The sequence below is a fragment of the Musca autumnalis genome, unplaced genomic scaffold (genome assembly GCF_047663935.1).
Source record: "Musca autumnalis isolate F117 unplaced genomic scaffold, ASM4766393v1 scaffold_1, whole genome shotgun sequence".
Lineage (NCBI taxonomy): Eukaryota > Metazoa > Arthropoda > Insecta > Diptera > Muscidae > Musca > Musca autumnalis.
The window spans coordinates 237,006,036-237,031,584 of record NW_027411644.1 but is presented as its reverse complement, the minus strand read 5'-3'; the positions used below and the strand labels follow the sequence as shown (position 1 = coordinate 237,031,584).

Below are 25,549 nucleotides of genomic sequence, written 5' to 3'. Positions count from 1 at the left end.
CCTACATATCAAAAATCGTGGATGTAGCGCGAAAAAAAATTTAACATTTTTTCTGAAATGGAATATGAAATAATTGACAATATTCCTGATATATTCATTTATTTATTTTAGGTGTATTCCAAAAGGAACCTGATATTCAAAGACAATTTGAAGATGTAGCAGGAGAGGCTAATCAATGTGAATTTTCAAATTTCGAATATTTTTTAGAAATGTATAATTTATATATTTTTCCACAAATATCCATCAATGGATTCATATTAAGTTATTGATATGTGACCTAGTTTATATCGCCGAGTCCGAACGGCGTGTCCTAAGTTGTCACTTGTAGAGACGTTCTTCATGGCTGAAATATTCAGAAAATATCGCCAAAATTACTAAGAGGTATTTTGCCACCGTTAACAATTTGATGGGAATCGAACCCAGACATTCAGCGTGCAAGGCGGTTGCACATAGCTAATTCCTACAGGTTGTGGTGTAGGGTATCACATGGTCGGCCCCGTCCGACTATAGCCTTTGCTTACTTGTATTTGTTATTTATTTCCTCAAACCAAACTTCCACAATTAGACTTTTTATTGAGAAGTAATCTTACAAAATCTGATAAATATGAAAAAACGAGCAAAATCGGGTTTTGAAACCTAATAATACCAATGCAGAAGACTTTTAGTAACGGCCAATTTAGTATAAGTCTATATGAAGTGAGTTTAAGAAAAATAAAATACTTATTTCTGACTTTTTGTGATTTTTGGTCGCTACCCAAAATGTTTAAACTATATTATACATACATACACTCTAAATTATTTGTTGGAAATTGCAATAAAAATCACTGTGATTTTTTGTTTATTTTTTAAGAGGTGCGTAATAATTAACAAATTATAGTGTAATTTATAGAAATGCGTAATTTCAAACATAAATTATTGCAAAAATTGGATTTGAAACAGAAAATGCTTGAAATTAAACACGAAGTGCTTAATTACAAACATAAAGTGTTGCAAAAACTGCATTTCAACAGAAAATGCCTAAAATTAAGCACAAACTGTAGCAAAATCAGAACTGAAAGTGTGCATAACTCCAAAGACATAACAACAACATGCAAACACACGTGCTCGCGCTTAGTAGCTTTCCGTTCTTTGTTTTGAGCAGAAGTGGTGGTGGCGTAATATTGTGTTTTAAATAAGTAATACAATTTAAATTAATTTAAGTATTTATATAAAAATATATGTATGCCAAATTTGTGACTGTTTTGCCACACAGCGAGCATTTTATAATGATTCGCAAAATATCCCAACTGGCCGAAATATATTGGAGAACTGGCCAATGATATTTCACAAAGAATGGCTATTTGACCACTTTGAGAAGTTAATGGGTTTGGATATTTCAATATTCAAATCCAATTTTGAAAGATTTGCATGCTTTTTCACATTGACCATACAAAAGGTGCACAACAGCATTGTAAAGGCAATATTTTAGTTTGGAACAACGATAGACGAAATTAAACGTGTAAACGAAACGGCTACTCAATGGGTTTCCATAATTTGTAAGTATACACTGTATAACAAGAAAAGATAAAAAGAGTTTCAATTTAATTAAATCATTTCAGATACACCCCTTACAGATGAAGAGAGGAATTCTATCGCATATGTCTGGTTAGAAGATGAAATGACCAGTATAGAGCATAGCCGACCAAGAAGAGCGAGCGCTTAAATTGTTTATGTGTGGGTAAAATTACACTGACAGCCCAGCAAACCAAAATCGGAAAAAACATCAGAGTTCGGACCGAATTCGGTCCGAAAGTCGGATGAAACGTCCGAGTTCGGATCCGAATTCGGTCCGAACTCTGACCGAAAGTCATATGGCGTGGTTGACGTGTTCTCTGACCGAAATTCGGATGAAAATCGGATGTTTTAGCCGACTTTCGGACCGAATTCGGTCCGAACTCTGATGAACTATCGTATAAATTTCTGATTTATTTACCGACTTTCGGACAGCTATCGGTCCGAATTCGGAAGTAAAATCTTATGAAATTCGAAAGTGTTTTAGTTAAGATATATCCAAATCCTATAAAAGTTTATCTACTATAAACATATTAAAGGTTTTAATATCATCTTATGCTGTGTTAAATGCGGAAAACAAACTGTGGAAAACAACAAATTCGTCAACACGATCTGTGGAAATACATGTCTTCACATGCAAAAAATGTTCATACACATAAAAGTGTTAAGAAACTTAACTTTGGCCATATACAAATATAAAACATAGTGTTGAAGTTTGACGAAGAAAATCTTTACTTTCATTAACTTCACAAAAATAAAGAAATATGTATGCAACCGATCACTATGAATAACATTTAAACACTATCATGCATCTACACGCATAACAAAAATAAACCAAATTTGTTCTCCGATACAGAAATTAAAACCCGAGCACTCAATTTTTCTTCGTACTGCATCAATGTCGGCACATCAACAATTACACATTTACAATGTGCGAGCGAAACATGTACAATTCTTTTCTCTCTGCTTATTTACACTTAATTTTGGCAAAGCAGCACAAGAGAAAATAGAAAAATTTCCTTCAGAGAGGGAGAGAGCGGACAGTAAAAAGTTCGTCAGACTAGTCGGACAGAGTTCGGACCGAAGTCGGTCAGACGCCTCGGAAAAAACTTCCGACTTTGAGCAGACGCGTCGGACGTCCGACATTGTGTTTGCTGGGAGAACAGAACAGGGTGAAATGAAAAACACAGGAAAAAAGTTGTCACGGCGTGTTAGCGTTCAGAGCCAAACATAGTGGTGGGTGTGTGGGTTCGAATCGTCGGCTTTCCTTTTTCATTTGCATTATAGATCATAAAAAAGCTCGATTAATAAATTAAAAAAAAAATAATACTAAAAATGATCTTCGCCTAAAAAGGCAAAATTTTCAAATAGAAAAAATATATTGTTGGCGCGTTCGCTTTGTATGACTAAAATTAAAAATAATATACAGTGAATCACAGTCAAAAGTATCCACTTCAGTTTCTTTTATTAAAACTGCGATTGCTAGGAGTTAATTAATGATAGCGATTTCAACTTTAAAATTTCTTCAAATGCATTGAACAAATTGTCTACGGTTCTAATATAAATTAGCATTTGACTTGTGTCCCTTATATCAGTGCTTTCATCAAAGCAAACAGATACATACATATACCGCATTTCGAATCCTCTCCTTTGTTTATATACATTTTTATACCCTCCACTATAGGATGGGGGTATATTAAGTTTGTCACTACGTTTGTAACTACTCGAAATAATCATTGTAGACCCCACAAAGTATATATATTCTTGATCAGCGTGCAATTCTACATCGATATAGCCATGTCCGTCCGTCTGTCTGTCCGTCTGTGGAAATCACTCTAGCGTCCGAACGGATTGACGTAGGTTGATGAAATTTTGGGAAAATATGTTATATTTACGTAGGACTTTTGGTATTGAAAGCGCGCTATGTAGGTCCACGCTTTCGTATAGCCCCCATACAAAATGACGCGTGACGCGTCGTCGTTTTAAGGCATTTTTAAGATATTTGGCCCATTTTACCACCGAATTGGTTGTAATTTGGTACTTTGTGTCTCCAGAGGCCAAACAATATTCCTATCAAAGTTGGGTTATATAGGTCCACGTTTTGATATAGCCCCCATATAAGGCCCCATATAAAGTACGCGTCGTTTTAAGGAATTTTTAAGATATTTGGCCCATTTTACCACCGAATTGGTTGTAATTTGGTACTTTGTGTCTCCAGAGGCCAAAAAATATTTCTACCAAAGTTGGGTTATATAGGTCCACGTTTTGGTATAGCCCCCATATAAGGCCCCATATAAAGTACGCGTCATTATAACATATTTTGAATGTATTAGACCCATTTGACCACAGAATTGGTTGTAATTTGGTATTTTGTGTCTTCAGAGGCCAGAAAATATTCTTACCAAGTTGGGTTATATAGGTCCACGTTTTGGTATAGTCCCCACATAAGACCCCTTATAAAGTACGCGTCATTTTAATATATTTTGAATGTATTAGTCCCATTTGACCAAAGAATCGGTTGCAACTTTGTATTTTGTGTTTCCAGAGGCTAAGAAACATTTCTACCATAAAATGTTTATATAGGTCCACGTGTTGATATAGCCCCCATAATACAAATCTCCCGATTTTCGATATTTTGAACGTTTTAGTCTCATTATCACACCAATATGGCTGAAATTTGGTATTTAGTCTTCTTTAGGCGTATAAAACTTTACCCCAGAAATTTGTAGGTATAGGTCCACGCCATCATATAGCCCCCATAGAACGGTACCTTCCGAATTTCGGTATTTTGAAGGTAGTGGCCACATTAATCCACCGAAACGGCTGAAATTTGTGGTGGAGGGTATAAAAAGTTCGGCCCGACCGAACTTAACGCTTTTCTTACTTGTTTATTGTTGCATTGCAGACGAGGCATTCTGCGTCATTAAAAATATTAATACAAAACAAAAAATCATTTTCAAATTCTTCCCTCCACATATTTGCTGTACAACTGCAAAATCTTTTCAGTGTACCCAAAAAAACAAATAAAGCGGCATCAACCTACTTGCATGACATTCAGTACAAGACTGAAGTAAAAAAATCAAAGCATTTGCTCTCTTACTTTGCGTTCGGGTCGCGTGTGTGTGATTTGCCGAAAAACTTCGTAACCATATCAATACCTACGAACGGGTTTGGTATAGAGCCCAACAGCGACATACCAACTTTAATTATACAATTACTTTGTTATTTTTACATATTCAATATAGAATATCCAAACAAGTGAGCCAAGGCTATAGTCGGGTCGGGGCCGACTATGTGATACCCTACACCACTACCCCTCTTCATAAGCTTTTGACTAATAAAATTCAAAATATTAAAATTGGGATAGCTTAGCGCTTTTGCTCTGAATGTCTTCATTAACACAGGTCAATTTTTTTGAAACGCATTTAGGTGCATCGACAGTACAACCCAAATAAAAAAAGGAAAAGTGGGATGTATGCCAACCATCAATAGGCTTCTTTCTGTGTTAGACCCCCATCAACCCCCAAAATTTCGTGAAGATCCGATCAAAATTTCGTAGTGTGATTGCGCAAAAATGGAAAAAGGGATGCATTAACGACTATTGCGATATCTCTGTTGTTTGACCACCTATGACAACCTACTTCACATCGTTGTAAAGGTGATATTTTCCACATTCCTTGCCAGGTTTTGCTTTCGATATACCTCCTACAGAAGGGAGATATTAACTTTGAAATAAAACGTTGGCCTTTTTCCAAATATTTTTTTTGTCACATTCCGACCCCTGAATAATATCCGACCATTATCAAAAATCAAAAGGTTTTTTCCTTTGTGGGACCCCCAATAACACCCAAAATTTCGTGACGATCCAATTAAAATTGCGACCTGTAGCGTGATTTCCAAAAAAGTGGAAAAATGCGATGTACTACCGACTATTGCGATATCTCCGTTATTTGGATACCTACGCCAACCTGCTTTACATCATTGTAATGATGGGATTTTTTACTTTCATTGTCAGACTTTGCTTTTGGAAGGTCCGGAACCAAAGCTGTGATATTCGTCATTATTATTAAAATCGCAAAAATGAAAAGTTGTGTTCTATTAGCGGCTTTTGCGATACCTTCGTTGTTTGACCACCTACGACAACCTAGGTAACATCGTTGCAAAGGTGATATTTTCTACTTTCATCAGCAAGTTCTGCTTTTGATATACCCCTTTTAGAAGCAGAGATATTCGCTTTGAAATAAAACGTTGACTTTTTCTCCAAATAAGTTTTTTGCCCATTCCGACCTCTGAATATTATCCGACCATCACCAAAATCAATAGGCTTCTTTCTCTGTAGGATCCCCATTAGCCCCCAACATTTCGTGACGATCCGATTAAAATTGCGAACTGTAGCGTGATTAAAAAAATGAAAAAATGGGATGTATTACCGACTATTGCGATATCTCCGTTATTTGGATACCTACGCCAACCTGCTTTACATCATTGTAAAGATTTGATTTTCTACTTTCATAGTCAGACTTTGTTTTTGGAAGATCCCCAACCGAAGCTGTGATATTCGTCATTATTATTAAAATCGCAAAAATAAAAAGTTGCGTTCTATTAGCGGCTATTGCGATATATTCGTTGTTTGATCACCTACGAGAACCTACTTCACATCATTAGAAAGGCGATATTTTCTGCTTTCATGTTCAGGTTCTGCTTTTGATATACCCCATATTGAAGCTGAGATATTCGCTTTGGAAAAAAACGTTGTCTTTTTCTCCAAATAAGTTTTTTGCCCATTACGACCCCTAAATATTATCCGACCATCACCAAAATCAATAGGCTTCTTCATCTGTGTGACCCCCATTAACCCTCAAAATTTCGTGACGATCCGATCAAAATTGAGACCTGTAGCGTGATTTCCAAAAAAGTGGAAAAATGGGATGTATTACCGACTATTGCGATATCTCCGTTATTTGGTCACCTACGCCGACCTAGTTTACATCATTGTAAAGATGGGATCTTCTACTTTCACAGCCAGGCTTTGCTTTTGGAAAGTCCTCAACCAAAGCTGTGATATTCGTCATTATAATTAAAATTGCAAAAATGAAAACTTGGGTTTTACTTGCGACTATTGTGATATCTTCGTTGTTTGATCACCTACGAGAACCGACTTTACATCATTAGAAAGGCGATATTTTCTAATTTTATTGTCAGGTTTTGCTTTTGGTATACCCCGTATAGAAGCTGAGATATTCGCTTTGGAAAAAAACGTTGTCTTTTTATCCGCATTAGTTTTTTGCCCATTCTGACCCCTAAATATTATCCGACCATCACCAAAATCAATAGGCTTCTTCCCCTCCGGGACTCCCATCAACATCCAAAATTTCGTGACGATCCGATCAAAATTGCGACCTGTAGCGTGATTACAAGGTTTAGATGGACAGACGGACAGACGGACGGACGGACGGACTGACGGACGGACACACATAGCCAGATCGACTCAGCTCGTCGAGACATTCATTTTGGTATATATAAGTATGGGTCTACGACCATTATTTCGATGCGTTACAAACTTTTTGGCCAAAACCAACTTATAATACCCTCCCCACATAGTGGTGTAGGGTATAAAGATATCTCACAAACTTGTGAATTTTGTATGTGATACTTCTTTAAATTTTATCCCATACAGGTCAGAGGCAAAAAAACGAATATCAATAATATTAAAAGAATTGTAACCCTCATACAAAAACTAGATGAATTCCTATTTATTTATATAAGTATTTTTGGTTTATAAATGAAATAAGTTAAGTTTTTGTTAAAAAATAAAAATGAATTTCCCATTCTATTGAAAATGTTGTTTTATTAAACGCAATCATAAATTAAGCACAAATTTGCTCAAATTTACACACCGAATTTCCTAAAATTACAATAAATAGTGTCTAAAATCGCAACAAGAAATGTGTAAAGTTTTAAACACATTATGCGTAAAATCTTACAACAACAAAGCTGTTTAAAATTACGCACTTTTGTGTCGCATCTTGTTGCCTATCATTATCATTGTGAAAGTCAACAGAAAAAGTTTAGAGTGTATATTAAATAAATTCTTCTCACAATTGCAAATCTATTCGATTTTACTTACTTAGTTGGCCCATTACAGAACATTTGTTCCATAGACCGAACTAAGAAAAGATCTCCATTCCTCTCTGTTTTTCGCTTAACTTTTTGGAATACCGCGCCTTTCCATTTCTTCATCCACTTGTATGCTCCATCGAAGCTTAGGCCTGCCGATTCTGCGTGCACCGCCATGTGGCATGTATTCATACGCCTTTTTAGCGGGTTCATCATCGCTCATTCTCATGATATGGCCTAGCCATCGCAATCGTTGCATCTCGATACGTTTAACTATATTCATGTCTTTGTGTAGCTGATATAGCTGGTGGTTCATACGACGTCGATATTCACCGTCAACGCAAATCGGCCCGTAGATCTTTCGAAGAATTTTCCTCTCAAACACACCAAGCACTGCCTTATCTGCTTGCGCAAGTACCCATGCTTCGGAGCCATACATTAGCACGGGTAGTATCAGCGTTTTGTATAGTGTTATTTTTGTTTGACGAGATGTGGCTTTGTTTTTAAATTGCTTACTTAGACCATAGTAGCATATGTTGGCCAATACAATTCTTCTTCTTATTTCACAACTGATGTTGTTTGTTGTGTTTATGGCAGTGCCGAGGTAGACGAAGTCTTTAACTACCTCAAAATTGTAGGTACCAACTTCCACGGTTGGTCCGAGCTCTATGGACGCTTTGCGCGTCGACACCATCAATTTGGTCTTTTCGCCGTTTACCGCCAGACCCACTTTCGCAGATTCTGCTTCGACCTTCATAAAGGTATCAGTTACTTCCTTTACTGATCGTCCCATGATGTCTATGTCATCAGCATAGGCAAGTAACATGTGGCTATTGGTGTAAATTGTGCTATTTCTTTTGACATTTGCATCTCGTATTACCTTTTCCAGCAAAATGTTGAATAGGTCACACGAAAGGCTGTCTCCTTGTCTGAAACCTCTTTTGGTACAAAATTCTTCGGAGAGGTTCTTTCCAATGTTAACTGAGGACCTAGTATCAGTTAATGTCATCTTACAAAGCCGGATGAGCTTTGCGGGGATACCAAATTCAGACATTGCGTGGAATACCTTTGATGGGAGGGAACTGTCGAATGCTGCTTTATAATCGACGAAAAGGTGAAATGTGTCGATCTGCATCTCTTGGGTCTTCTCTAGGATTTGCCGCAGGGTAAATATCTGGTCAATGGTGGACTTGCCAGGTCTAAAGCCACATTGATATGGTCCAATTATTTCGTTGACCATTGGCTTTAGTCGTTCGCACAATATCCCTGACACTATCTTATAGGCAATAGGGAGAAGACTTATGCCCCTCCTTTCTTGTGGACGGGACATAGGATGCTCAGGTTCCAATCGTCGGGTACGCGTTCCTCCTGCCAGATGCATACACCTTATCAGCGCGTCGCCTCCGATTTTAAACAGCTCGGCTGGTAAGCCATCGTCTCCTGCTGCTTTATTATTCTTTAGCCGGTTGATTGCTGTTTTTACCTCATCTTGGCCGGGCGGTATACAGTCTATACCATCTTCTGGAATTGGATCCGTGGTATCATCGTCTTCGCTACTATTGGATACCAGCAGATTGGAGAAATGTTCCTTCCATATCCTGAGCACGCTATCTGTATCTGTTACCAGATTACCTTGCTGGTCTCTACAGGAGGATGTGCCTGTACCAAAGCCATCTGTTTGATGCTTCACTCTTTGGTAGAATTTTCGGACTTCATTCTGGCTCCTGCACATCTCGATTTTTTTTTCATTTTCTTTTCCATTTCTCTCTTTTTCTTGCGGAAAAGACGTTTCTCTTCTCTCCTTTTCTCCCGATGTCTCTCTCGTGCGCTACGTTGCTACTGATTGTAAAGTAGCTCTATATGCCGCATTTTTCTCTTCGGTATCAGCACGACACTCCTGGTCATACCATGAATTCCTTTGTGGAGGTCTCTGGAATCCAAGTATGGATTTTGCGGCTGTTTGCATGGAGTGGGCAATATGTTGCCATTGTGTTGTTATGTTATCGGGACAAGGAGTGCTCGCGTTAAGCAATTGGGCTAGTTGAGTGGAATATGCTGTGGCTATCTGTTGTGTTTGCAGCCTATCGATGTCCAACTTCCGCGTTGTGTCTGTTCGTGCTTTATTTGCAACGTTTAGACGGGTACGAAGGTCCGAATCAATGTTTGCGCCTCGGAACGATCGTACATCCAACACGCTGGATGAATGTCTTCCATCTATTACAACATGATCAATTTGATTACTTGTTCTTTGATCTGGAGACAGCCAGGTGCACTTATGAATATCGAGATGATTAAATCTGGTACTGCTAACTACCATGTTTTTTACAGCTGTAAAGTCTATCAGCCTCATACCATTGTCAGATGTTTCACTGTGGAGACTGAATTTCCCGACTGTTGGGCCAAAGATATTCTCCTTTCCAATTTTGGCATTAAAATCGCCTAGAATGATTTTAATATCATGGGCAGGGCAACGGTCATATGTTTCTTCTAAGCGCTCGTAAAATATATCTTTGGTCTGTTCGTCCTTTTCTTCAGTGGGAGCATGAGCGCAAATAAAGCTGATGTTGAAGAATTTAGCTTTTATTCGAATTGCAGCAAATCTTTCATTCACTGGGGTGAAGCTGGATACCAGATGTTTTAGTCTCCGACTAACTACGAATCCACATGCTTTACATCATGGCAGCTATAATACAGTGCGTCACCTTTAGGTGTTGTTGTGACGCCTTTCCCAATCCATCGTATTTCCTGTATGGCAGTAATGTCGGCCTTGTACTTTTCAAGTACGTCTGCCAATGCGAAGACTGCACCTTCTCTATAAAGAGTGCGAACATTCCAGGTGCAGATTCGCAGATCATGGTCCTTAAAACGTTTGCGGGGTTCGTCAACTTTAGAGGGGTTTGTTTTTCTTTTCTTTTGTTTTTTCATAGTAGGATGTTTTTTCTAGGGGAGGGTTACTAACCCGACGCCCAAACCCAAGTTTTTAACGTTCTTATGGGTGAACGCGCGGCACATGTTAGCTCACTACCTTTAACGGGTGTTAAAGGCAGTTCCCCAGGTGACACCACGGGGAGGTCAGTGTCCACTTGAGATGAAAGAGGGACCAAGATAAATCCTGGGCTTTGCCATGTTAAAGCCGGTCAAGACCGTTGCTTGGTATCATTCATCCCCTACGTCACCCGATTCGATTTTACATATATTTATATTTGGTTTATTTTTCCGCGGTTTTAAATACATTGATATATACCTTATAATATATATTTTTTTAGTTTTTCCGATATAGTCCATATTCGAACCTAATACATGACTGGATGAAATAATACGATGTGCAAAGTCTGCACCAATCAGAAACTTCCTGCAAGAATTAACTAGTGTATTTACCATTTTGGTTGGTGCCGTCAGGGTTTTTTAGAACTTTTAGGCCAATATCTCAGGAAGTATGGACTTGCGCAAAAAAATTGTACCGTCGTAAAGGAAACCGCAACCGCAACCTACCCGAACCCGATCTATATCTGGAAGAAATAATACGATGTGCATCTTCGAACTTAAACTAAGTTTTGACAAAATATTACGATACCCAAAATTTGGTTCGAATCGGTTGATCCGTTCGAGAGTTATCGTGCGCACCAGCCAGCCAGACATACAGACGGACGGACATTGCTAGATCTACTCAAAATTGTCTGAAACGTATATCGTACAAACATACTTGGGGTCTAAAACCATTATTTTGATGAGGCACATTTTTGGTCGTATCAAAGTGTATATCACCAATATTTTTGAAAATTTAACATAGCTGAAGCCAAGGTTTGCCCTTTCAGAAAACGCGACTCGTGATTGTATATTATACAAATTAAATACTTTTGGATAAAATGAAATGTTTTTGGTCGTGGCAAAAAATATTAGCCTTAAAAGATAATTTGCGTGGAAGCTGTGGCTATATTTATGTTAAAAAATTGGTGAAAATGGGTTGAAGACACCATGTCTTTTTTTGTTATATCTCGATTTGTGAGTAAACCACACTTCTCTTGAGTTTCCTGTCAAAGTAAAAGCAGAAGCAAACTAAATAAGGATCATCTCAATAATGTATTATTTTTCAAAATTTCGTCTGCTTCTACCATTGAAAGATGCTGACATTTTGAAGCCAGATTTACAGTGTTTTTTGAAATTTTCTTCTAATGTCATTCCGCAAACAGGTTTTTCAAAAAATCATATATAGAATTGTAATACTTGCGATTCTGAGTTATTTGATACGTATATTGTGAATGTAGTCTGCACAGCTTCATAGAAATCTGCATCCAAATGCGGAAATTTTGTGTGAACATTTTTCTAAAAATCATATTTTTCGGGTCTAATATTTGCAATTGTCTCTAGAATACTTCGTACTCCATTGCACATTTTAGTTTTTTACGTTTCGGATCCAATAAATCATTCCTCGTGAAAATCTATCTACTAAAACGCGAGTTACGAGAAATTCCAAAGTAGAAAAATCACCTAAAATTGTTTTTGAAAATATCGCGTATTTTATCGCGTTTTCTGCGCATCGTTTCCACTGCAATGAAAAAACTAGTGCAACATCTTCGTTTTAGCGGAAACAGAGATTTGAAAACGTTACTGATAAGAAAGCTACATTCATTTTATCCCAAAAAATAGTGTGTGATGCTACATCCGCGGTTCTTGATTGATCGCCTTCAAATAGATATATATCGATGTAGATTTTCATGGTTGACATTGAAATCGGATGCGGACAAAAATTGTATGCACTTTGCGCAAATTAGCGATATTTTATAGGTTTTTTAATGCTAAGATGCAGCCGATGCTACATGCGGACAAAATGATTTTGATAATTACGAGATTTACACGTATTTTAAAATGCATATAAATTAAAATAGGTTATTTGACCTCTATTTCCATTTCAGAAGCTTTGAGATTATTCCTCATCAACCCAATTACCTTCCCTAATGGAAAAGCTTTAATATGAATGTCAATAAAGCAAAATCCGTCTATTTTATTGGGAGATTTAAGCAAAATGAAGGAAGTATTCCTATAGATTTTCACAATTTTTTTTACTACTTATGCTTATTTTGGCTGTAACATCGAAACTATAACACCAGTCTGTATGATTGTAGTCTCATTTGATTCGCCGTGAAGTTTTGATCTAGAACAAATTTTTATGTAATTTTATGACCACTAAATGGGCCTTAATTTTGAAAAAAGTTGACTTATATTCAATAATTTATCAATTTTATGTACATTCCGCGAATTCTGTGTAATATTTTGCAGGTATTATGCAATCTACTCGCTGAAGTCACTTCGAGAGAACTTTTTTGTAACAATTGTGCTCATTAAAATAATTAGCGTTTTTATAATATTTTCTTTCTTAAAAAGCGAAATAAAAGCGCCATAACTTTTGTCCGCAACAACCAAAAATTGGCTCGCGACCAGATTCGTACTGTGAATCTTTTTCTTAACCTACATATCAAAAATCGTTGATGTAGCGCGAAAAAAAATTATCCTTTTTTTCTGAAATCTGAAGGTAGAAAAATCAGAAAGTAGATTAAGATATGCATTGCCTACTGGGACCTCGCAAAATGTAAAATTTGTCAATGCATCGATCGTGATGGCTTAAATAGAATGATAAACTATTTTGTTCTCAAATTAAAATTATAAAAACCACTATGTTGATTTCTATGCACTTTTGACATTGATATAAACCCATCAAAATATTTGTATCGAAATACAAATCGTTTATAAATGTCCTAAAAATAATATATTTAAACATAAATATTTTGTCGCTTACAAAGGAAAGAACTGAAAATCTCTGTTTATGATTTACAGTAGCAACCCCTCAATGTTTAGTCTTTGTTCTACATAATAGAATTGTACATTAATGTATGGTTTTGATTTACTACGCGGAAAGAACACCACTCATTGGCACAACAATAGAAGCAACCGCCAATTAATACTTCATGAATCATGATTGACTGAATTCTCACCCTCTTTTACCGGACAACGTTCATAGATTTCACGCACATCATTCGCAGAGGTATGGGTGTTTTCATAAAACAACGAAAAAAATAAAATCTATCAGGGCTACTTCATTCAGAACTTTCTATCGAATTTATTCCATATGCTCGTATTCCACATTATGACATAGCCATCGCTGAATCCTTCATACAGATTAGCGCATACGATTTTTGCTCACAAATACTTATGCTTCACAGAGAAAAGGAATATGGTCGACAGATGACGACCCATCAATTTCACGGTTTGGCTGGTCAAAAAACCCCTGGTTTGATGGTTTGATTTGATGGTTATGTGATAGCTTCCATTGTCATGTTGCACAATTATTCGTCTTCACTTGTTTATTTTTAGAATTTCTCCAAAGAAGGGCAAACAAATTGTGGTGAACTACACATAGAATTGACCGCCACGTTGCTAAAGCGGAAAAGTCGTCACATGACCAGCTTTTACTAAAAAAACAGGCGAAATTTATTTCGAAGTGCTTCTTCCACAACCAACTTTCGTTGGATTTTGGCTCGTCTTCGAGGACCCACATTATGCTGGTTTTATCTCAAAGGGAATAAAATCGAAGTCGACAGTTGAAAGATAGTAATCTCGATATTTTGGCTATTTGGCGACCCATATACATATATGGAACGGCTAAAGATGCTTTGCCTGTATAAAACATGAAATTAAATAAATGTATTTTCATTTTTATTGAAATGTATTCAAAGGACTTACATAACACTGTACAACACAAAAAATAATTACAAGAGAATTCGACCAGATTATGAAAGAGCACCGATAAAAAGAAGACACGTGTATCGGCGTTTTGAAAGTTTACGTCCGGAAGTAACCTAAATAGGCGTGGTAAGTTCCGCCCATTTCTACAGGTGTTGAAATATTCGACATCCGATTCCTTGGAATCCTTGCATTTTAGATATAAAGTGTCTTTGGCAATATTACTGACAACAATGCGGGGTATCTTTTTATGGAAAAATTTAACCCTCATTGGAGTCACTAAAGGGGTCTTTTTGGTCTCTTTTTTCAAAAACGTTTAAAAACTCCTTTAAAATGTTATCGTATCAGATCAAAATATTCTACAAAATTATTTGTCATAAAATTTTACTATAGGTCCCCGAAAACCTAAACGCCAGGAATCTGCCAAAAGTAAAATCACGTTTTAGGGTTAATGTTGTACTTTATCTGAGTTTATTAAGTTTTGTCCCACAAAACTTCATTCTAGATAGAATTCAGTCAATTTTATCAGATCAAGAGTAGCTGCCGTTATTATAGTATTTAGGACCATGCCAAAATCATGGATGTTAGGACTCGCATGTCAGATATATATTCACTGGACAATAGTCGTAGACTATCCCCGCATTTTCACATACAATATCAGGAACCTATGACTTATCCTGATGACATTATTTTAGTTTATAGTACTAAAATACGTAATTTTATAGTCCGATCTGGGTTATCAATATTTTCCCTATATATATTCACCATAGATACTCCAAAAACAGTTTGGATCGAGCACACATAATCTTCTGAAACAATTTATTACGAAAAACATCAATAAAATATATTTTGTGACCGCAGATAACGAAAATGTGAAAAAAATGGTAGAACATGGTCCTAAATCATATATAAAAAGCGAATGCTTCTGGAGATGTTTAATATTATACCTACAAATTTCTTTTGTTCAGAGACTCATAATGAAATTTGATTTGGAACATTTCTTCTTTTGACACAAACCCCAAAAAGTGAGGTATTTTAGGAGATTTTGGCTCAGTATGGAATAAATTTTAATTAAGAGTCTAAAAGTGTAACAAATAATTTCTACCTATAATATCTAATTTTTTAACGTCATTTTCTTAACAAAGTACTTTACTCAGATATCTAGTTTGTTTTAGAACTTACAATGAAATTTTGAGTAGAATATTTTTTCTTTTAACACCTTTCGTCAAGAACTAAATTTCATGTTACTTTCATGCATCAACTCGAAAAAAGAACAAAACAAATTTATTCAAAAACAAGTGAGCAAAGGCTATAGTCGGGGCGGGGCCGACCATGTGATACCCTACACCACTACCCCTGTGCATAAGCTTTTCACTGGTAAACATTTCTTTTAGGGAATATAAACCGACTACCACCAAAAATAATATGCCTCTCTGTCTCTGGGACCCCCTTAAGCAACCAAAATTTCATGACCATCCGATCAAAATTACGACCTGTAGCTTGATTGAAAAAAAAATGGAAGAATTGGATGCATTACCGACTATTGTGGTATCTCCCTTGTTTGACCACCTTCAATAGGCTTCTTCCTATGTGGGACCCGCATCAACTCCCAAAAAATTCGTGACGATCCGATTAAAATTGCGACCTGTAGCGTGATTACAAACAAATCGGAAAATGGGATGCATTACCGACTATTGCCATATCTCTGTTGTTTGAGCAGCTACGACAACCTGCTTTACATCGTTGTAAAGGTGATGTTTTCTACTTTCCTTGCCAGGTTTTGCTTTTGATATACCTCCTAAAGAAACAGAGATATTGGCTTTGAAATAAATAAAACGTAGACCTTTTCTCCAAATAAGTTTTTGCCCATTCCGACCCTTGAATATTATCCGACCATCATTAAAATCACTAGGCTTCTTCCTCTGTGGGACCCACATTAACCCCTAAACTTTCGTGACGATCCGATCAAAATTGCGACCTGTGGCGTGATTACAAAAAAATCGGAAATGGGATGCATTATCGACTATTGCCATATCTCTGCTATTTGACTACCTATGACAACTTAATTTACATCGTTGTAAAGGTGATATTTTCTACTTGCCTTGCCAGATTTTGCTTTTGATATACCTCTTAAAGAAACAGAGACATTGGCTTTGAAATAAAATGTTGACTTTTCTCCAAATAAGTGTTTGCCCATTCCGACCCCTAAATATTATCCGACCATCACCAAAATCAATATGCTTCTTCATCTGTGAGACCCCCATTAACCCTCAAATTTTCGTGACGATCCTATCAATATTGCGACCTGTAGCGTGATTTCCAAAAAAATAGAAAAATGGGATGTATTACCGACTATTGCGATATCTCCGTTATATGGTTACCTACGCCGACCTAGTTTGCATCATTGTAAAGACGGGATCTTCTACTTTCATAGTCAGGTTTTGCGTTTGGAAAATTTTCAACCAAAGCTGTGATATTTGTCAATATAATTAAAATCGCAAAAATGAAAATTGGGGTTTTATTTGCTACTATTGCGATATCTTCGTTGTTTAATCACCTACGAGCACCTACTTTACATCGTTAGAAAGATGATATTTTCTGCTTTCATTGTCAGGTTTTGCTTTTGGTATACCCCATATAGAAGCTGAGATATTGGCTTTGGAAAAAAACGTTGTCTTTTTATCCACCTAAGTTTTTTGCCCTTTCCGACCCCTAAATATTATCCGACCATCACCAAAATCAATAGGCTTCTTCCCCTCCGGGACCCCCATCAACATCCAAAATTTCGTGACGATCCGATCAAAATTGCGGCCTGTAGCGTGATTACAAGGTTTAGATGGACAGACGGACAGACGGACAGACGGACGGACGGACGGACTGACGGACGGACACACATAGCCAGATCGACTCAGCTCGTCGAGGCATTCATTTTGATATATATAAGTATGGGTCTAGGACCATTATTTCGATGCGTTACAAACTTTTTGGCCAAAACCAACTTATAATACCCTCCCCACACAGTGGTGTAGGGTATAAATATGTGGGTGTTTTGTTGGCAAACTTGATGTATATATTATCTTGATATATATTGAAAATACATATTTCATTTATTCAGCGACTTATATTGAAATTTGATGGAGATTATATTTGTCTTTGACGTCTTCTATCTAGAATGAAGTTTTGTGGGACAAAACTTAATAAACTCAGATAAAGTACAACATTAACCCTAAAACGTGATTTTACTTTTGGCAGATTCCTGGCGTTTAAGTACGATTTAGAGTTTTGGTGTTTTCGGGGACCTATAGTAAAATTTTATGACAAATAATTTTGTAGAATATTTTGATCTGATACGATTACATTTTAAAGGAGTTTTTAAACGTTTTTGAAAAAAAAAGACCAAAAAGACCCCTTTAGTGACTCGAATCAGGGTTAATTTTTTTCATAAAAAGATACCCCGCATTGTTGTCGGTAATATTGCCAAAGACACTTTATACCTAAAATGCAAGGATTCCAAGGAATATTTCAAAACCTGTAGAAATGGGCGGAACTTACCACGCCTATTTAGGTTACTTCCCGACGTAAACTTTCAAAACGCCGATACACGTGTCTTCTTTTTTCGGTCCTCTTTCATAATCTGTGCGGGGTTTCTTGTAATTTTAAAAAAAGTTCGATTTTGTTGTACAGTGTAATGTTCTTTTGGATCTATGTATCTGGAATCAGCTGACGGCACCTTCTGATCACTTGCAGAACGTATTGTTCTTGATGCTCGTCCTTTGTATGTAATTGGTAGTAATTTGTGATGAGCTTGACTGCTCGCTCTTCCCTGTCGTTCACAACTTTAAGCTCCCATTTTCTTATCCTTGATTTGTTAAGATTTTTTTTTGTAACAGTGCCAGAGCAGGAGGTGCAGGACTAAGATACCGCAGACGTTTTATCATTTTGTTAATTACTTTTTCTGATACTATTTGGGAATGTTTTCCTATTTGAATCGATTTTCAATGAGGTCTAGGTCTTGTTATGGTGCTAAACACGCTATGAGGCCGTTAAAACGGGCATTGCAGTAAACCATCGTCAGGCACCATACTCTTCTATTGCATAGTTTACGGGGTGTCATTGTGTGAGTGCATGCTTTTTCAATGGGTTGAATTGTGTGTGTGGGGAGAGCAGCGTTAAATGAGCGCACGTGGGCGCTCTCTCGCCTGACGCTGCAGTAGACTCGAACGATGAAAACAAAAAGTGCTCCTACGGCCTCTTCGTCTTGTGAAGTCAGAATAAACTTGTCACGGAAGAGCTGCATTTTCAGACAGTATACAGCGTTTGCCATCCACCGAGCAATGTGTATTGAACCTGGAGACCTATAGAGTGCATCTTTTACGTCAATATGGCTAACATACATATATCAATGTCACCTGTAGCACATCCTTGTAGTCGTAGTAAAATTTGTGAAAAATGGCTCACAAGTTAATTACATTTTTTTTGTCAAAAATATTTTTCAGTCACTGTAAACAACGCAACGCACGGTCCCACGTCAAACCACACTGACAAAATTATATTTGGTTAAAGCTCAAATCTGCTGCGAAGAAGTTACCTGAAGGAATGTATCGACATAGTCCATTTTGGAAGTGAATCTTATGTTGGGAGTCATTTCTTTCGGATAGATATTGCGCCCACTAGTCATTGCAGTTGGACACCGAATAACTTAGACCTTTTGGACCACTATGTCAGGACTATCCGAAGAAAAACATAATATTGCTGTAAATAAGACCCCAAGGATTTGCATAGATACATATAAATTTCCAAAAGATCTTGGAACAGAACTCAAACTCCACTTCATCAATAATTTTGATATGGACCGGTTTCAAAGGTAACGGAAGTAGTGGAACAATATGGTCCAGCTTCTAACATAAACTAAGATTGGAAAAAAATATTGCGAAGGTCAAATTTTTGGAACAAATCGGTAAATCCGTTCGAGAGTTATCGTGCGCCCCAGCCAGACAAACAAACGGACGGACATTGCTAAATCGACTCCAAATTGTGTGAAACGGATTTCACCCTAACATACATGGGGTCAAAAACCACTATTTCTATGAGGCACATTTTTGATAGTAACAAAGTGCATAGCCCTCGATAGCTTAAAGACTGAGGTTATAAAAATCTGAATTTCGGTGGAGAGCTAGGGTTTGCCATTAGAAGCAATATCCTAAAATCCCCATCGATGCCATAGGTGCAGGTCAAATTTTAAGGTTTTTTTAGGTTTTCGGAAGTGATTGAAGTAAATGTTGTAGATGATCTTTATAATTTTTTCTAGAACGATCCATTCTTGAATTATAAATGTTCTAAAAGACACATCATCTATATATATAAAAGAGCAGTGAGGTGAGGTATTCACTGACTGATTCATCAGCGCCCAGACGAAACCGCTGAAGCTAGAAAGTTGAAATTTTGGGTGTAGGTTGCTGTTGGTGTGTAGGGGTGAGATAAGGCTGGGTTTTTCGAAATTCGACCTAGAAGTGTACGAAAAGTACTAAAAGGTACTAAATATGGTGCCCTTTGTATTAGGCAAACGGGAAGAGCTAGAATTCTGAAATTTTGCATTAGGGTCACTGATGGAAAGTTCGAAAGATGTACCAAAGGATTTTTGGAAATTCGACGTCTAAGTGTACTAAAAGTTACCAAATTTAGTACCAATTGTATATTTTGATCGGGTATAGCTAGAATCTTGAAATTTGGTATGGAAAACAAGGTTGGAAAGTGTTGTTTAAAAACGGAAATGGTTTGGGGAATACGCACTCGTACGAAAAGTACTAAATGGTACTAAATTTAGTACAATTTGTATTTGGGTGAACGGATAGAGATGGAAACCTGAAATTTGGAATTCAGACTACTGTTGAAAACGAAGTGTGGGTCGTTTTGGAAAATCGTACTTATGTGTACGAAAAGTATTAAATGGTACTAAATATGGTACCCTTTGTATCAGGCAAACGGTAAGAGCTAGAATTCTGAAATTTGGAATGAGGGTAACTGATGGAGACCTAGAAAGGTGTACCAAAGGGCTTTTGGAAATTGGAACTACAAGTGTACGAATGGTACTAAAATTTACTAAATTTAGTACCAATTGTATATTTTCAATGGATACAGCTAGAATCTTGAAATTTGGTATGGGAATCAAGGTTGGGTGGTGGTGTTTATATAAGCAAATGGTTTTGGAAATTCGTACTTATGTGTACGAAAAGTACTAAATGGTACTAAATTTAGTACAACATGGATTTGGGTTAACAGATATAGCTGGAAACCTGAAATTCGGAATTAAGATTACTCTTAGATTGTAGGATTAAGGTAGTTTCGGAAAATCGTACTTATGAGTACGAAAAGTACTAAATGGTACTAAGCCGGGTACAATTTGGATTTGGGTGGACAGAGACAGGTGGAATACTGAAATTTGGAATTAAGATCACTGTTGGATTGTAGTATAGATGAAGTTTTAGATATTAGTACTTATGGGTACGAAAAGTACTAAATGGTACTAAGTTTGGCACAATTTAGATTTGGGTGAACGGAGACACGTGGAATGCAGAAATTTAGAATTAGGAATACTGTTGGATTGTAGGTAGAGGAAGTTTTGGATATTTGTACTTATGGGTAGGAAAAGTACGAAATGGTACTAAATTTGGTGCAATTTGGATTTGGGTGAACGGAAACACGTGGACACGTCGGATTGAGGAAGTTTTAGATATTAGTACTTATGTGTACGAAAAGTACGAAATGGTACTAAATTTGGTACAATTTGGATTTGGATGAACGGGGCAGGTGGAATGCAGAAATTTGGAATTAAGATTACTGTTGGATTGTAGGATAGAGGAAGTTTTGGATAATTGTACTTACGGGTACGAAAAATACTAAATGGTACTAAATTTAGAACAATTTGGATTTGAGTGAAAGGATAGAGTAGGATACCTGAAATTTGGGATCAGGTTACACTTCAACTGTAAAATATTAAAATATGGAGGTTTAGAAACTCGTACTATGTGTACTAAATGGTACTAAATTTAGGAAAAAGTGGATTTGGGCGAACGGATAGAGCTGGAATTCTGAAATTTGGAGTTAGGTTCATTGATGAAGAATAACAAAGAATTACAGTAGGATTTTTGAAAATTCGAACTAAAAGTGTACGAAAGGTACTAAATTTAGTACAATTTGGATTTGGGTGAACGAATAGCTGGAACCGTTAAATTTGTAAAAAGGGTCACTTCTGATTAGTAACAAGGATGGACCAAAGGTCGAAAAGTACTAAATGGTACTAAATTTAGTACAATTTGGATTTGGGTGAACGGATAGAGCTGGAGTCCTGAATTTTAAATGAGGGCCGCTGATGGAGGGAAACTACGATATACCAAAAGTCGAAAGTACTAAATGGTACTAAATTTTGTACAAGTTGGATTTGGGTGATCGGATAGAGGTGGAATCCTGAAATTTGGAATGCGCTCAGTGATGAAAAGTAACAGAAATGGGCTAAAGGTCGAAAAGTACTAAATGTTACTAAATTTAGTACAATTTGGATTTGGGTCATCGAATAGAGCTGGAATCCTGAAATTTGGAATGAGGGTCACTGATGAAGATTAACAAAGATGGACCAAAGTCGAAAATTACTAAATAGTACTATATTTAGTACAATTTGGATTTGGGTTAACGGATAGAGCTGAAATCCTGACATTTGGAAAGAGGCAACAAATATGTTTTTGTACATTCAAACCATAAGTTTACGAAAAGTACTAAATTTAGGACATATTGAATTTGAGCTGGAATCCTGAAGTTTGGAATGAGGGTTACTAATGAAGAGTAAGAAAGATGTTTCAAAGGGTTTTTGGAAATTCGAATCATAAGTTTACGAAGTGCAATTGAGTTTGAGAGTTCAATAATTTGTTTTAGGGGAACAGATAAAGCTCGAATAAGTAATTGCGATTGGGATATAGTTGGGATATAAATAGGTTCTTTTTTGAAACATAAACCTATGTGTAGGAAAAGTATTACATTTGGTACCACTTTGCTATTGTATAAACGGATTGGATTTGAATTCCAAATTTTTGTATAAGGGTCAATGTTTTTGTTTAGGTAAGGAGTTTTTAAATGCGTACAAAATCTGAAATTATGTAAGGACGTCGCTGAGATAAACTCCTGGGTTTGAAAAATTAATATTGTTCCATTGATTTTATGTTCACCGAAGGCGGTTTCTAAATAATGTACTGAAATCAAGTAGTCAAACCACAAGTTTTTTTGTTTTAAACGTTTTAGGACGTTAATTCAAGGACCACGTCTATGCGACCATTTTATGTTGTCAGGGGGAACAAAGGCCTCTTAAATATGTATGAATGTACGCTATTGTTGTGAAAGGTTAAGATAAAATTTCCATTTTGAAATATTTTTTTCATATAAAATATTATTTATTTATATTTTATTCGCTTTCCGCATACGAAGTAGCGGGTATTTGCTAGTATATGTATATTCACGTATAGGGGTGTTTCGATGAGGGAGGGGAAATCCATATGTGTCTACAAACGATAGCTTAGGATGCCTTATGATGAGCAAAGAAGTGAGCAAAGGAGTGAGAAAAGAACCAAAGAAATTAAAACAAAGCAGTATCAGTTTGAATATAATAATATGCTTGAAGTTTATTGGTGATATTCAATTATCTTCTTAAACAACAACAATGATTACCTTTTGTAATCTGGTGGCGACAGAGGTCGGTTAGTATACCGCGTTGATGTTATGTTAGTTCGTACAAGTTTACTGTCCAAAGGTTGGTCGACAAGTGTTTAATGAACGCAGAGGTTCATTTGGATCGCAGAGGATTTTAGTGACCGCAGAGTATCCTTATGATACCAGAGGATCTTCATTTATTACTACTACAACTAGAATTATATGCGCTCTACAGTGGCCGCAGAGGGAACGTGCAGAGGAAATGTCCGATCACATCCGTGATCGACTGAGCTCGGGAAGTTGTTGGAACGTATCAAAACTTATACAGGTGGTGTGCCAAAAAATGACTTTTGACCCCGATTAACTTATTTCGTTCACATGGGTCGATAGGAACTTTTGGGACATTGCTTCTAATGACAAACTCTAACACTCCATAAAAATTCAACTTGTGGAAAATTTCTGCTATTTCCCCTTTTATACACATGTCTATTTTGACGAGGCTATAATATCGGTCCACTCCTTCCGATACCCAACTAAATTTCAAACATTTTGGCTTAAGTACTGATTGGGATTGGATACATTTTAAAGGTTATTTCGAAAAGTTTCACACGTTTTCCAACCAAATTAGCTGTATATTTGAATTTCAAAATTGTTGACCTTTTAATTTGACGTATTTTGAGAGTTTTGTCATTCAGCTTTTATAATTTTCAACATCTCTTCTCAAACAAAAGTTTTGTTATTGGTCCATGATTTAGTATAAACGATGATGACCTACCTTTGGTCTATAGCAGACCTCAAGGTAAGGTCTTCTGTCCGTATAAGACACAAAGCAAGATGAGGGCTTCTGTCAAGATATTCATTCGATCAGCTCTTAAATAAAGGTCCCAATTTGGCAAAAGTCTACCTCTTATGAAAACTGTGATAGTAGCGTTAACTTTTTACGAAATATATGGCCTGTTCCCGTACTTTATAAAATGGTAAAAGTTGTAAAAGTCGTAAACGATTTTCATATAAATTTTGTGTACGGGAACGCAAAATGTGTAAAAGTGGTAAAAATTGTAAAAACTTGTTAGTTCTGGAACAGAGCTATAATTGTAAATAACGTTTTCGGAAGATGTCTACAAAAACCTCAAAATTATCAGAAACTCTTTGATTAAAAATCAATATATTTTATAGACATGAGGAGTAAACGATTTGAGTTTGTTTCTTTTCTTTACTCACTGGCTGCAGATATATTTCAACCCATTAATTCAAAAAAAAAAATATTCTGTAATTTCCCTTGCGCTTTTTTTGTAAATTAGTGCGTAGTGACCCATATGTTCGTGTACCTAGTCTTTAACTATTTGGGGTGTTTTTATTCCATTTCCATTATTAAATTGTTGTTTGTAACTTAGGAAAGAACACAAACACAAGGCTGCATCAACAACAAATGGATTCAATCAATTCCCATTTACGCTTCTCTCGAACATTATTTCATGCATTCGAATATTACTGAGATGAGATAATACAGCTTCCTAAGTTTTGACAATATACAAAAGACATTCATAAAAGCAATTTGGATTATGATGATAATGATTTATTTTTTATGACAAACAGACACACACGCGCACAATGACAGACACTTTATTTTATTTTTTCTACTGGTTGTGGGTGTCTCTTTCATTTTAAATCACACATTTGATATTCTAAATTCTCTTAATTTCATCACAAGTTAATTCTTATGATTAATGGCGATTTTTAACAATACACACATACACTTTGATCGCGCTTGCTTCTTCGTTTCTTTTTATGAAACAATTCTTTTTGACATTAAATTAACCCGTCGTTACAAAACTGCAATAATCGCAAACTTGACCCATTTCAATTTTCCACAATGAACTAAAGTGAAAACTGCTAACGTGACTGTGATTGAAAGCTTCTCAAATTGTTGAAAGACTAACTAACGACAGCGATTCAAGTTCCACCACCTTGACGTTATTTTCCCTAAGTTTTATATGCGTGTCAGATAAGTCAACATCATTTGATTTGAAGTAATTTTTCACATCAAGTCAAGGTAGCCACCACCACATCAAGACCTAAATAAACGATAAGCAAAACAGAGTGATTTACTTTTGGCACAGTGTTTTGAAACTAATGGAAATATGTAAATTCAATTTTATTTAAATATAAGTACATATTTTAAAATCGTTGATTTTACGAGAAAACAACAATATATGAAAATGGCTGAATGAACAATATCCAAGTAGCCTCCTCTTTGCGTCTGCTTATAAACATTGGTTTTGCAAAGTTATATGTATATGTTATTCCCCGGAAAAGGTCATCGGTCAAATGGTCGTCTATCCGTAGAAGACAGTCAGAAGGTACAGTGAGTGTCAAAAATATTCGGTTTTCAATTTCACCAATAATAACTCCTCAGTATTTTAGAAGCCCATGCCCAGTATCCAAAAAA

General features: G+C 36.4%; 1 protein-coding gene across 4 annotated transcripts in view; it reads right to left on the bottom strand.

Moving 5' to 3' along the window:
• Positions 1-25,041, bottom strand: part of PK1-R (Pyrokinin 1 receptor) — a 159,300-nt gene extending 134,259 nt beyond the window's left edge. The window contains exon 1 of one of the 4 annotated variants that reach the window (XM_073960589.1): positions 24,856-25,041. The gene's annotated coding sequence lies outside the window, so the exon portion shown is untranslated. Of the gene's footprint in view, positions 1-24,851 lie in introns of all 4 variants that reach the window. The other 3 variants (XM_073960596.1, XM_073960590.1, XM_073960591.1) reach the window with 3 other exon arrangements.
• Positions 25,042-25,549: the final 508 nt, after the last annotated feature.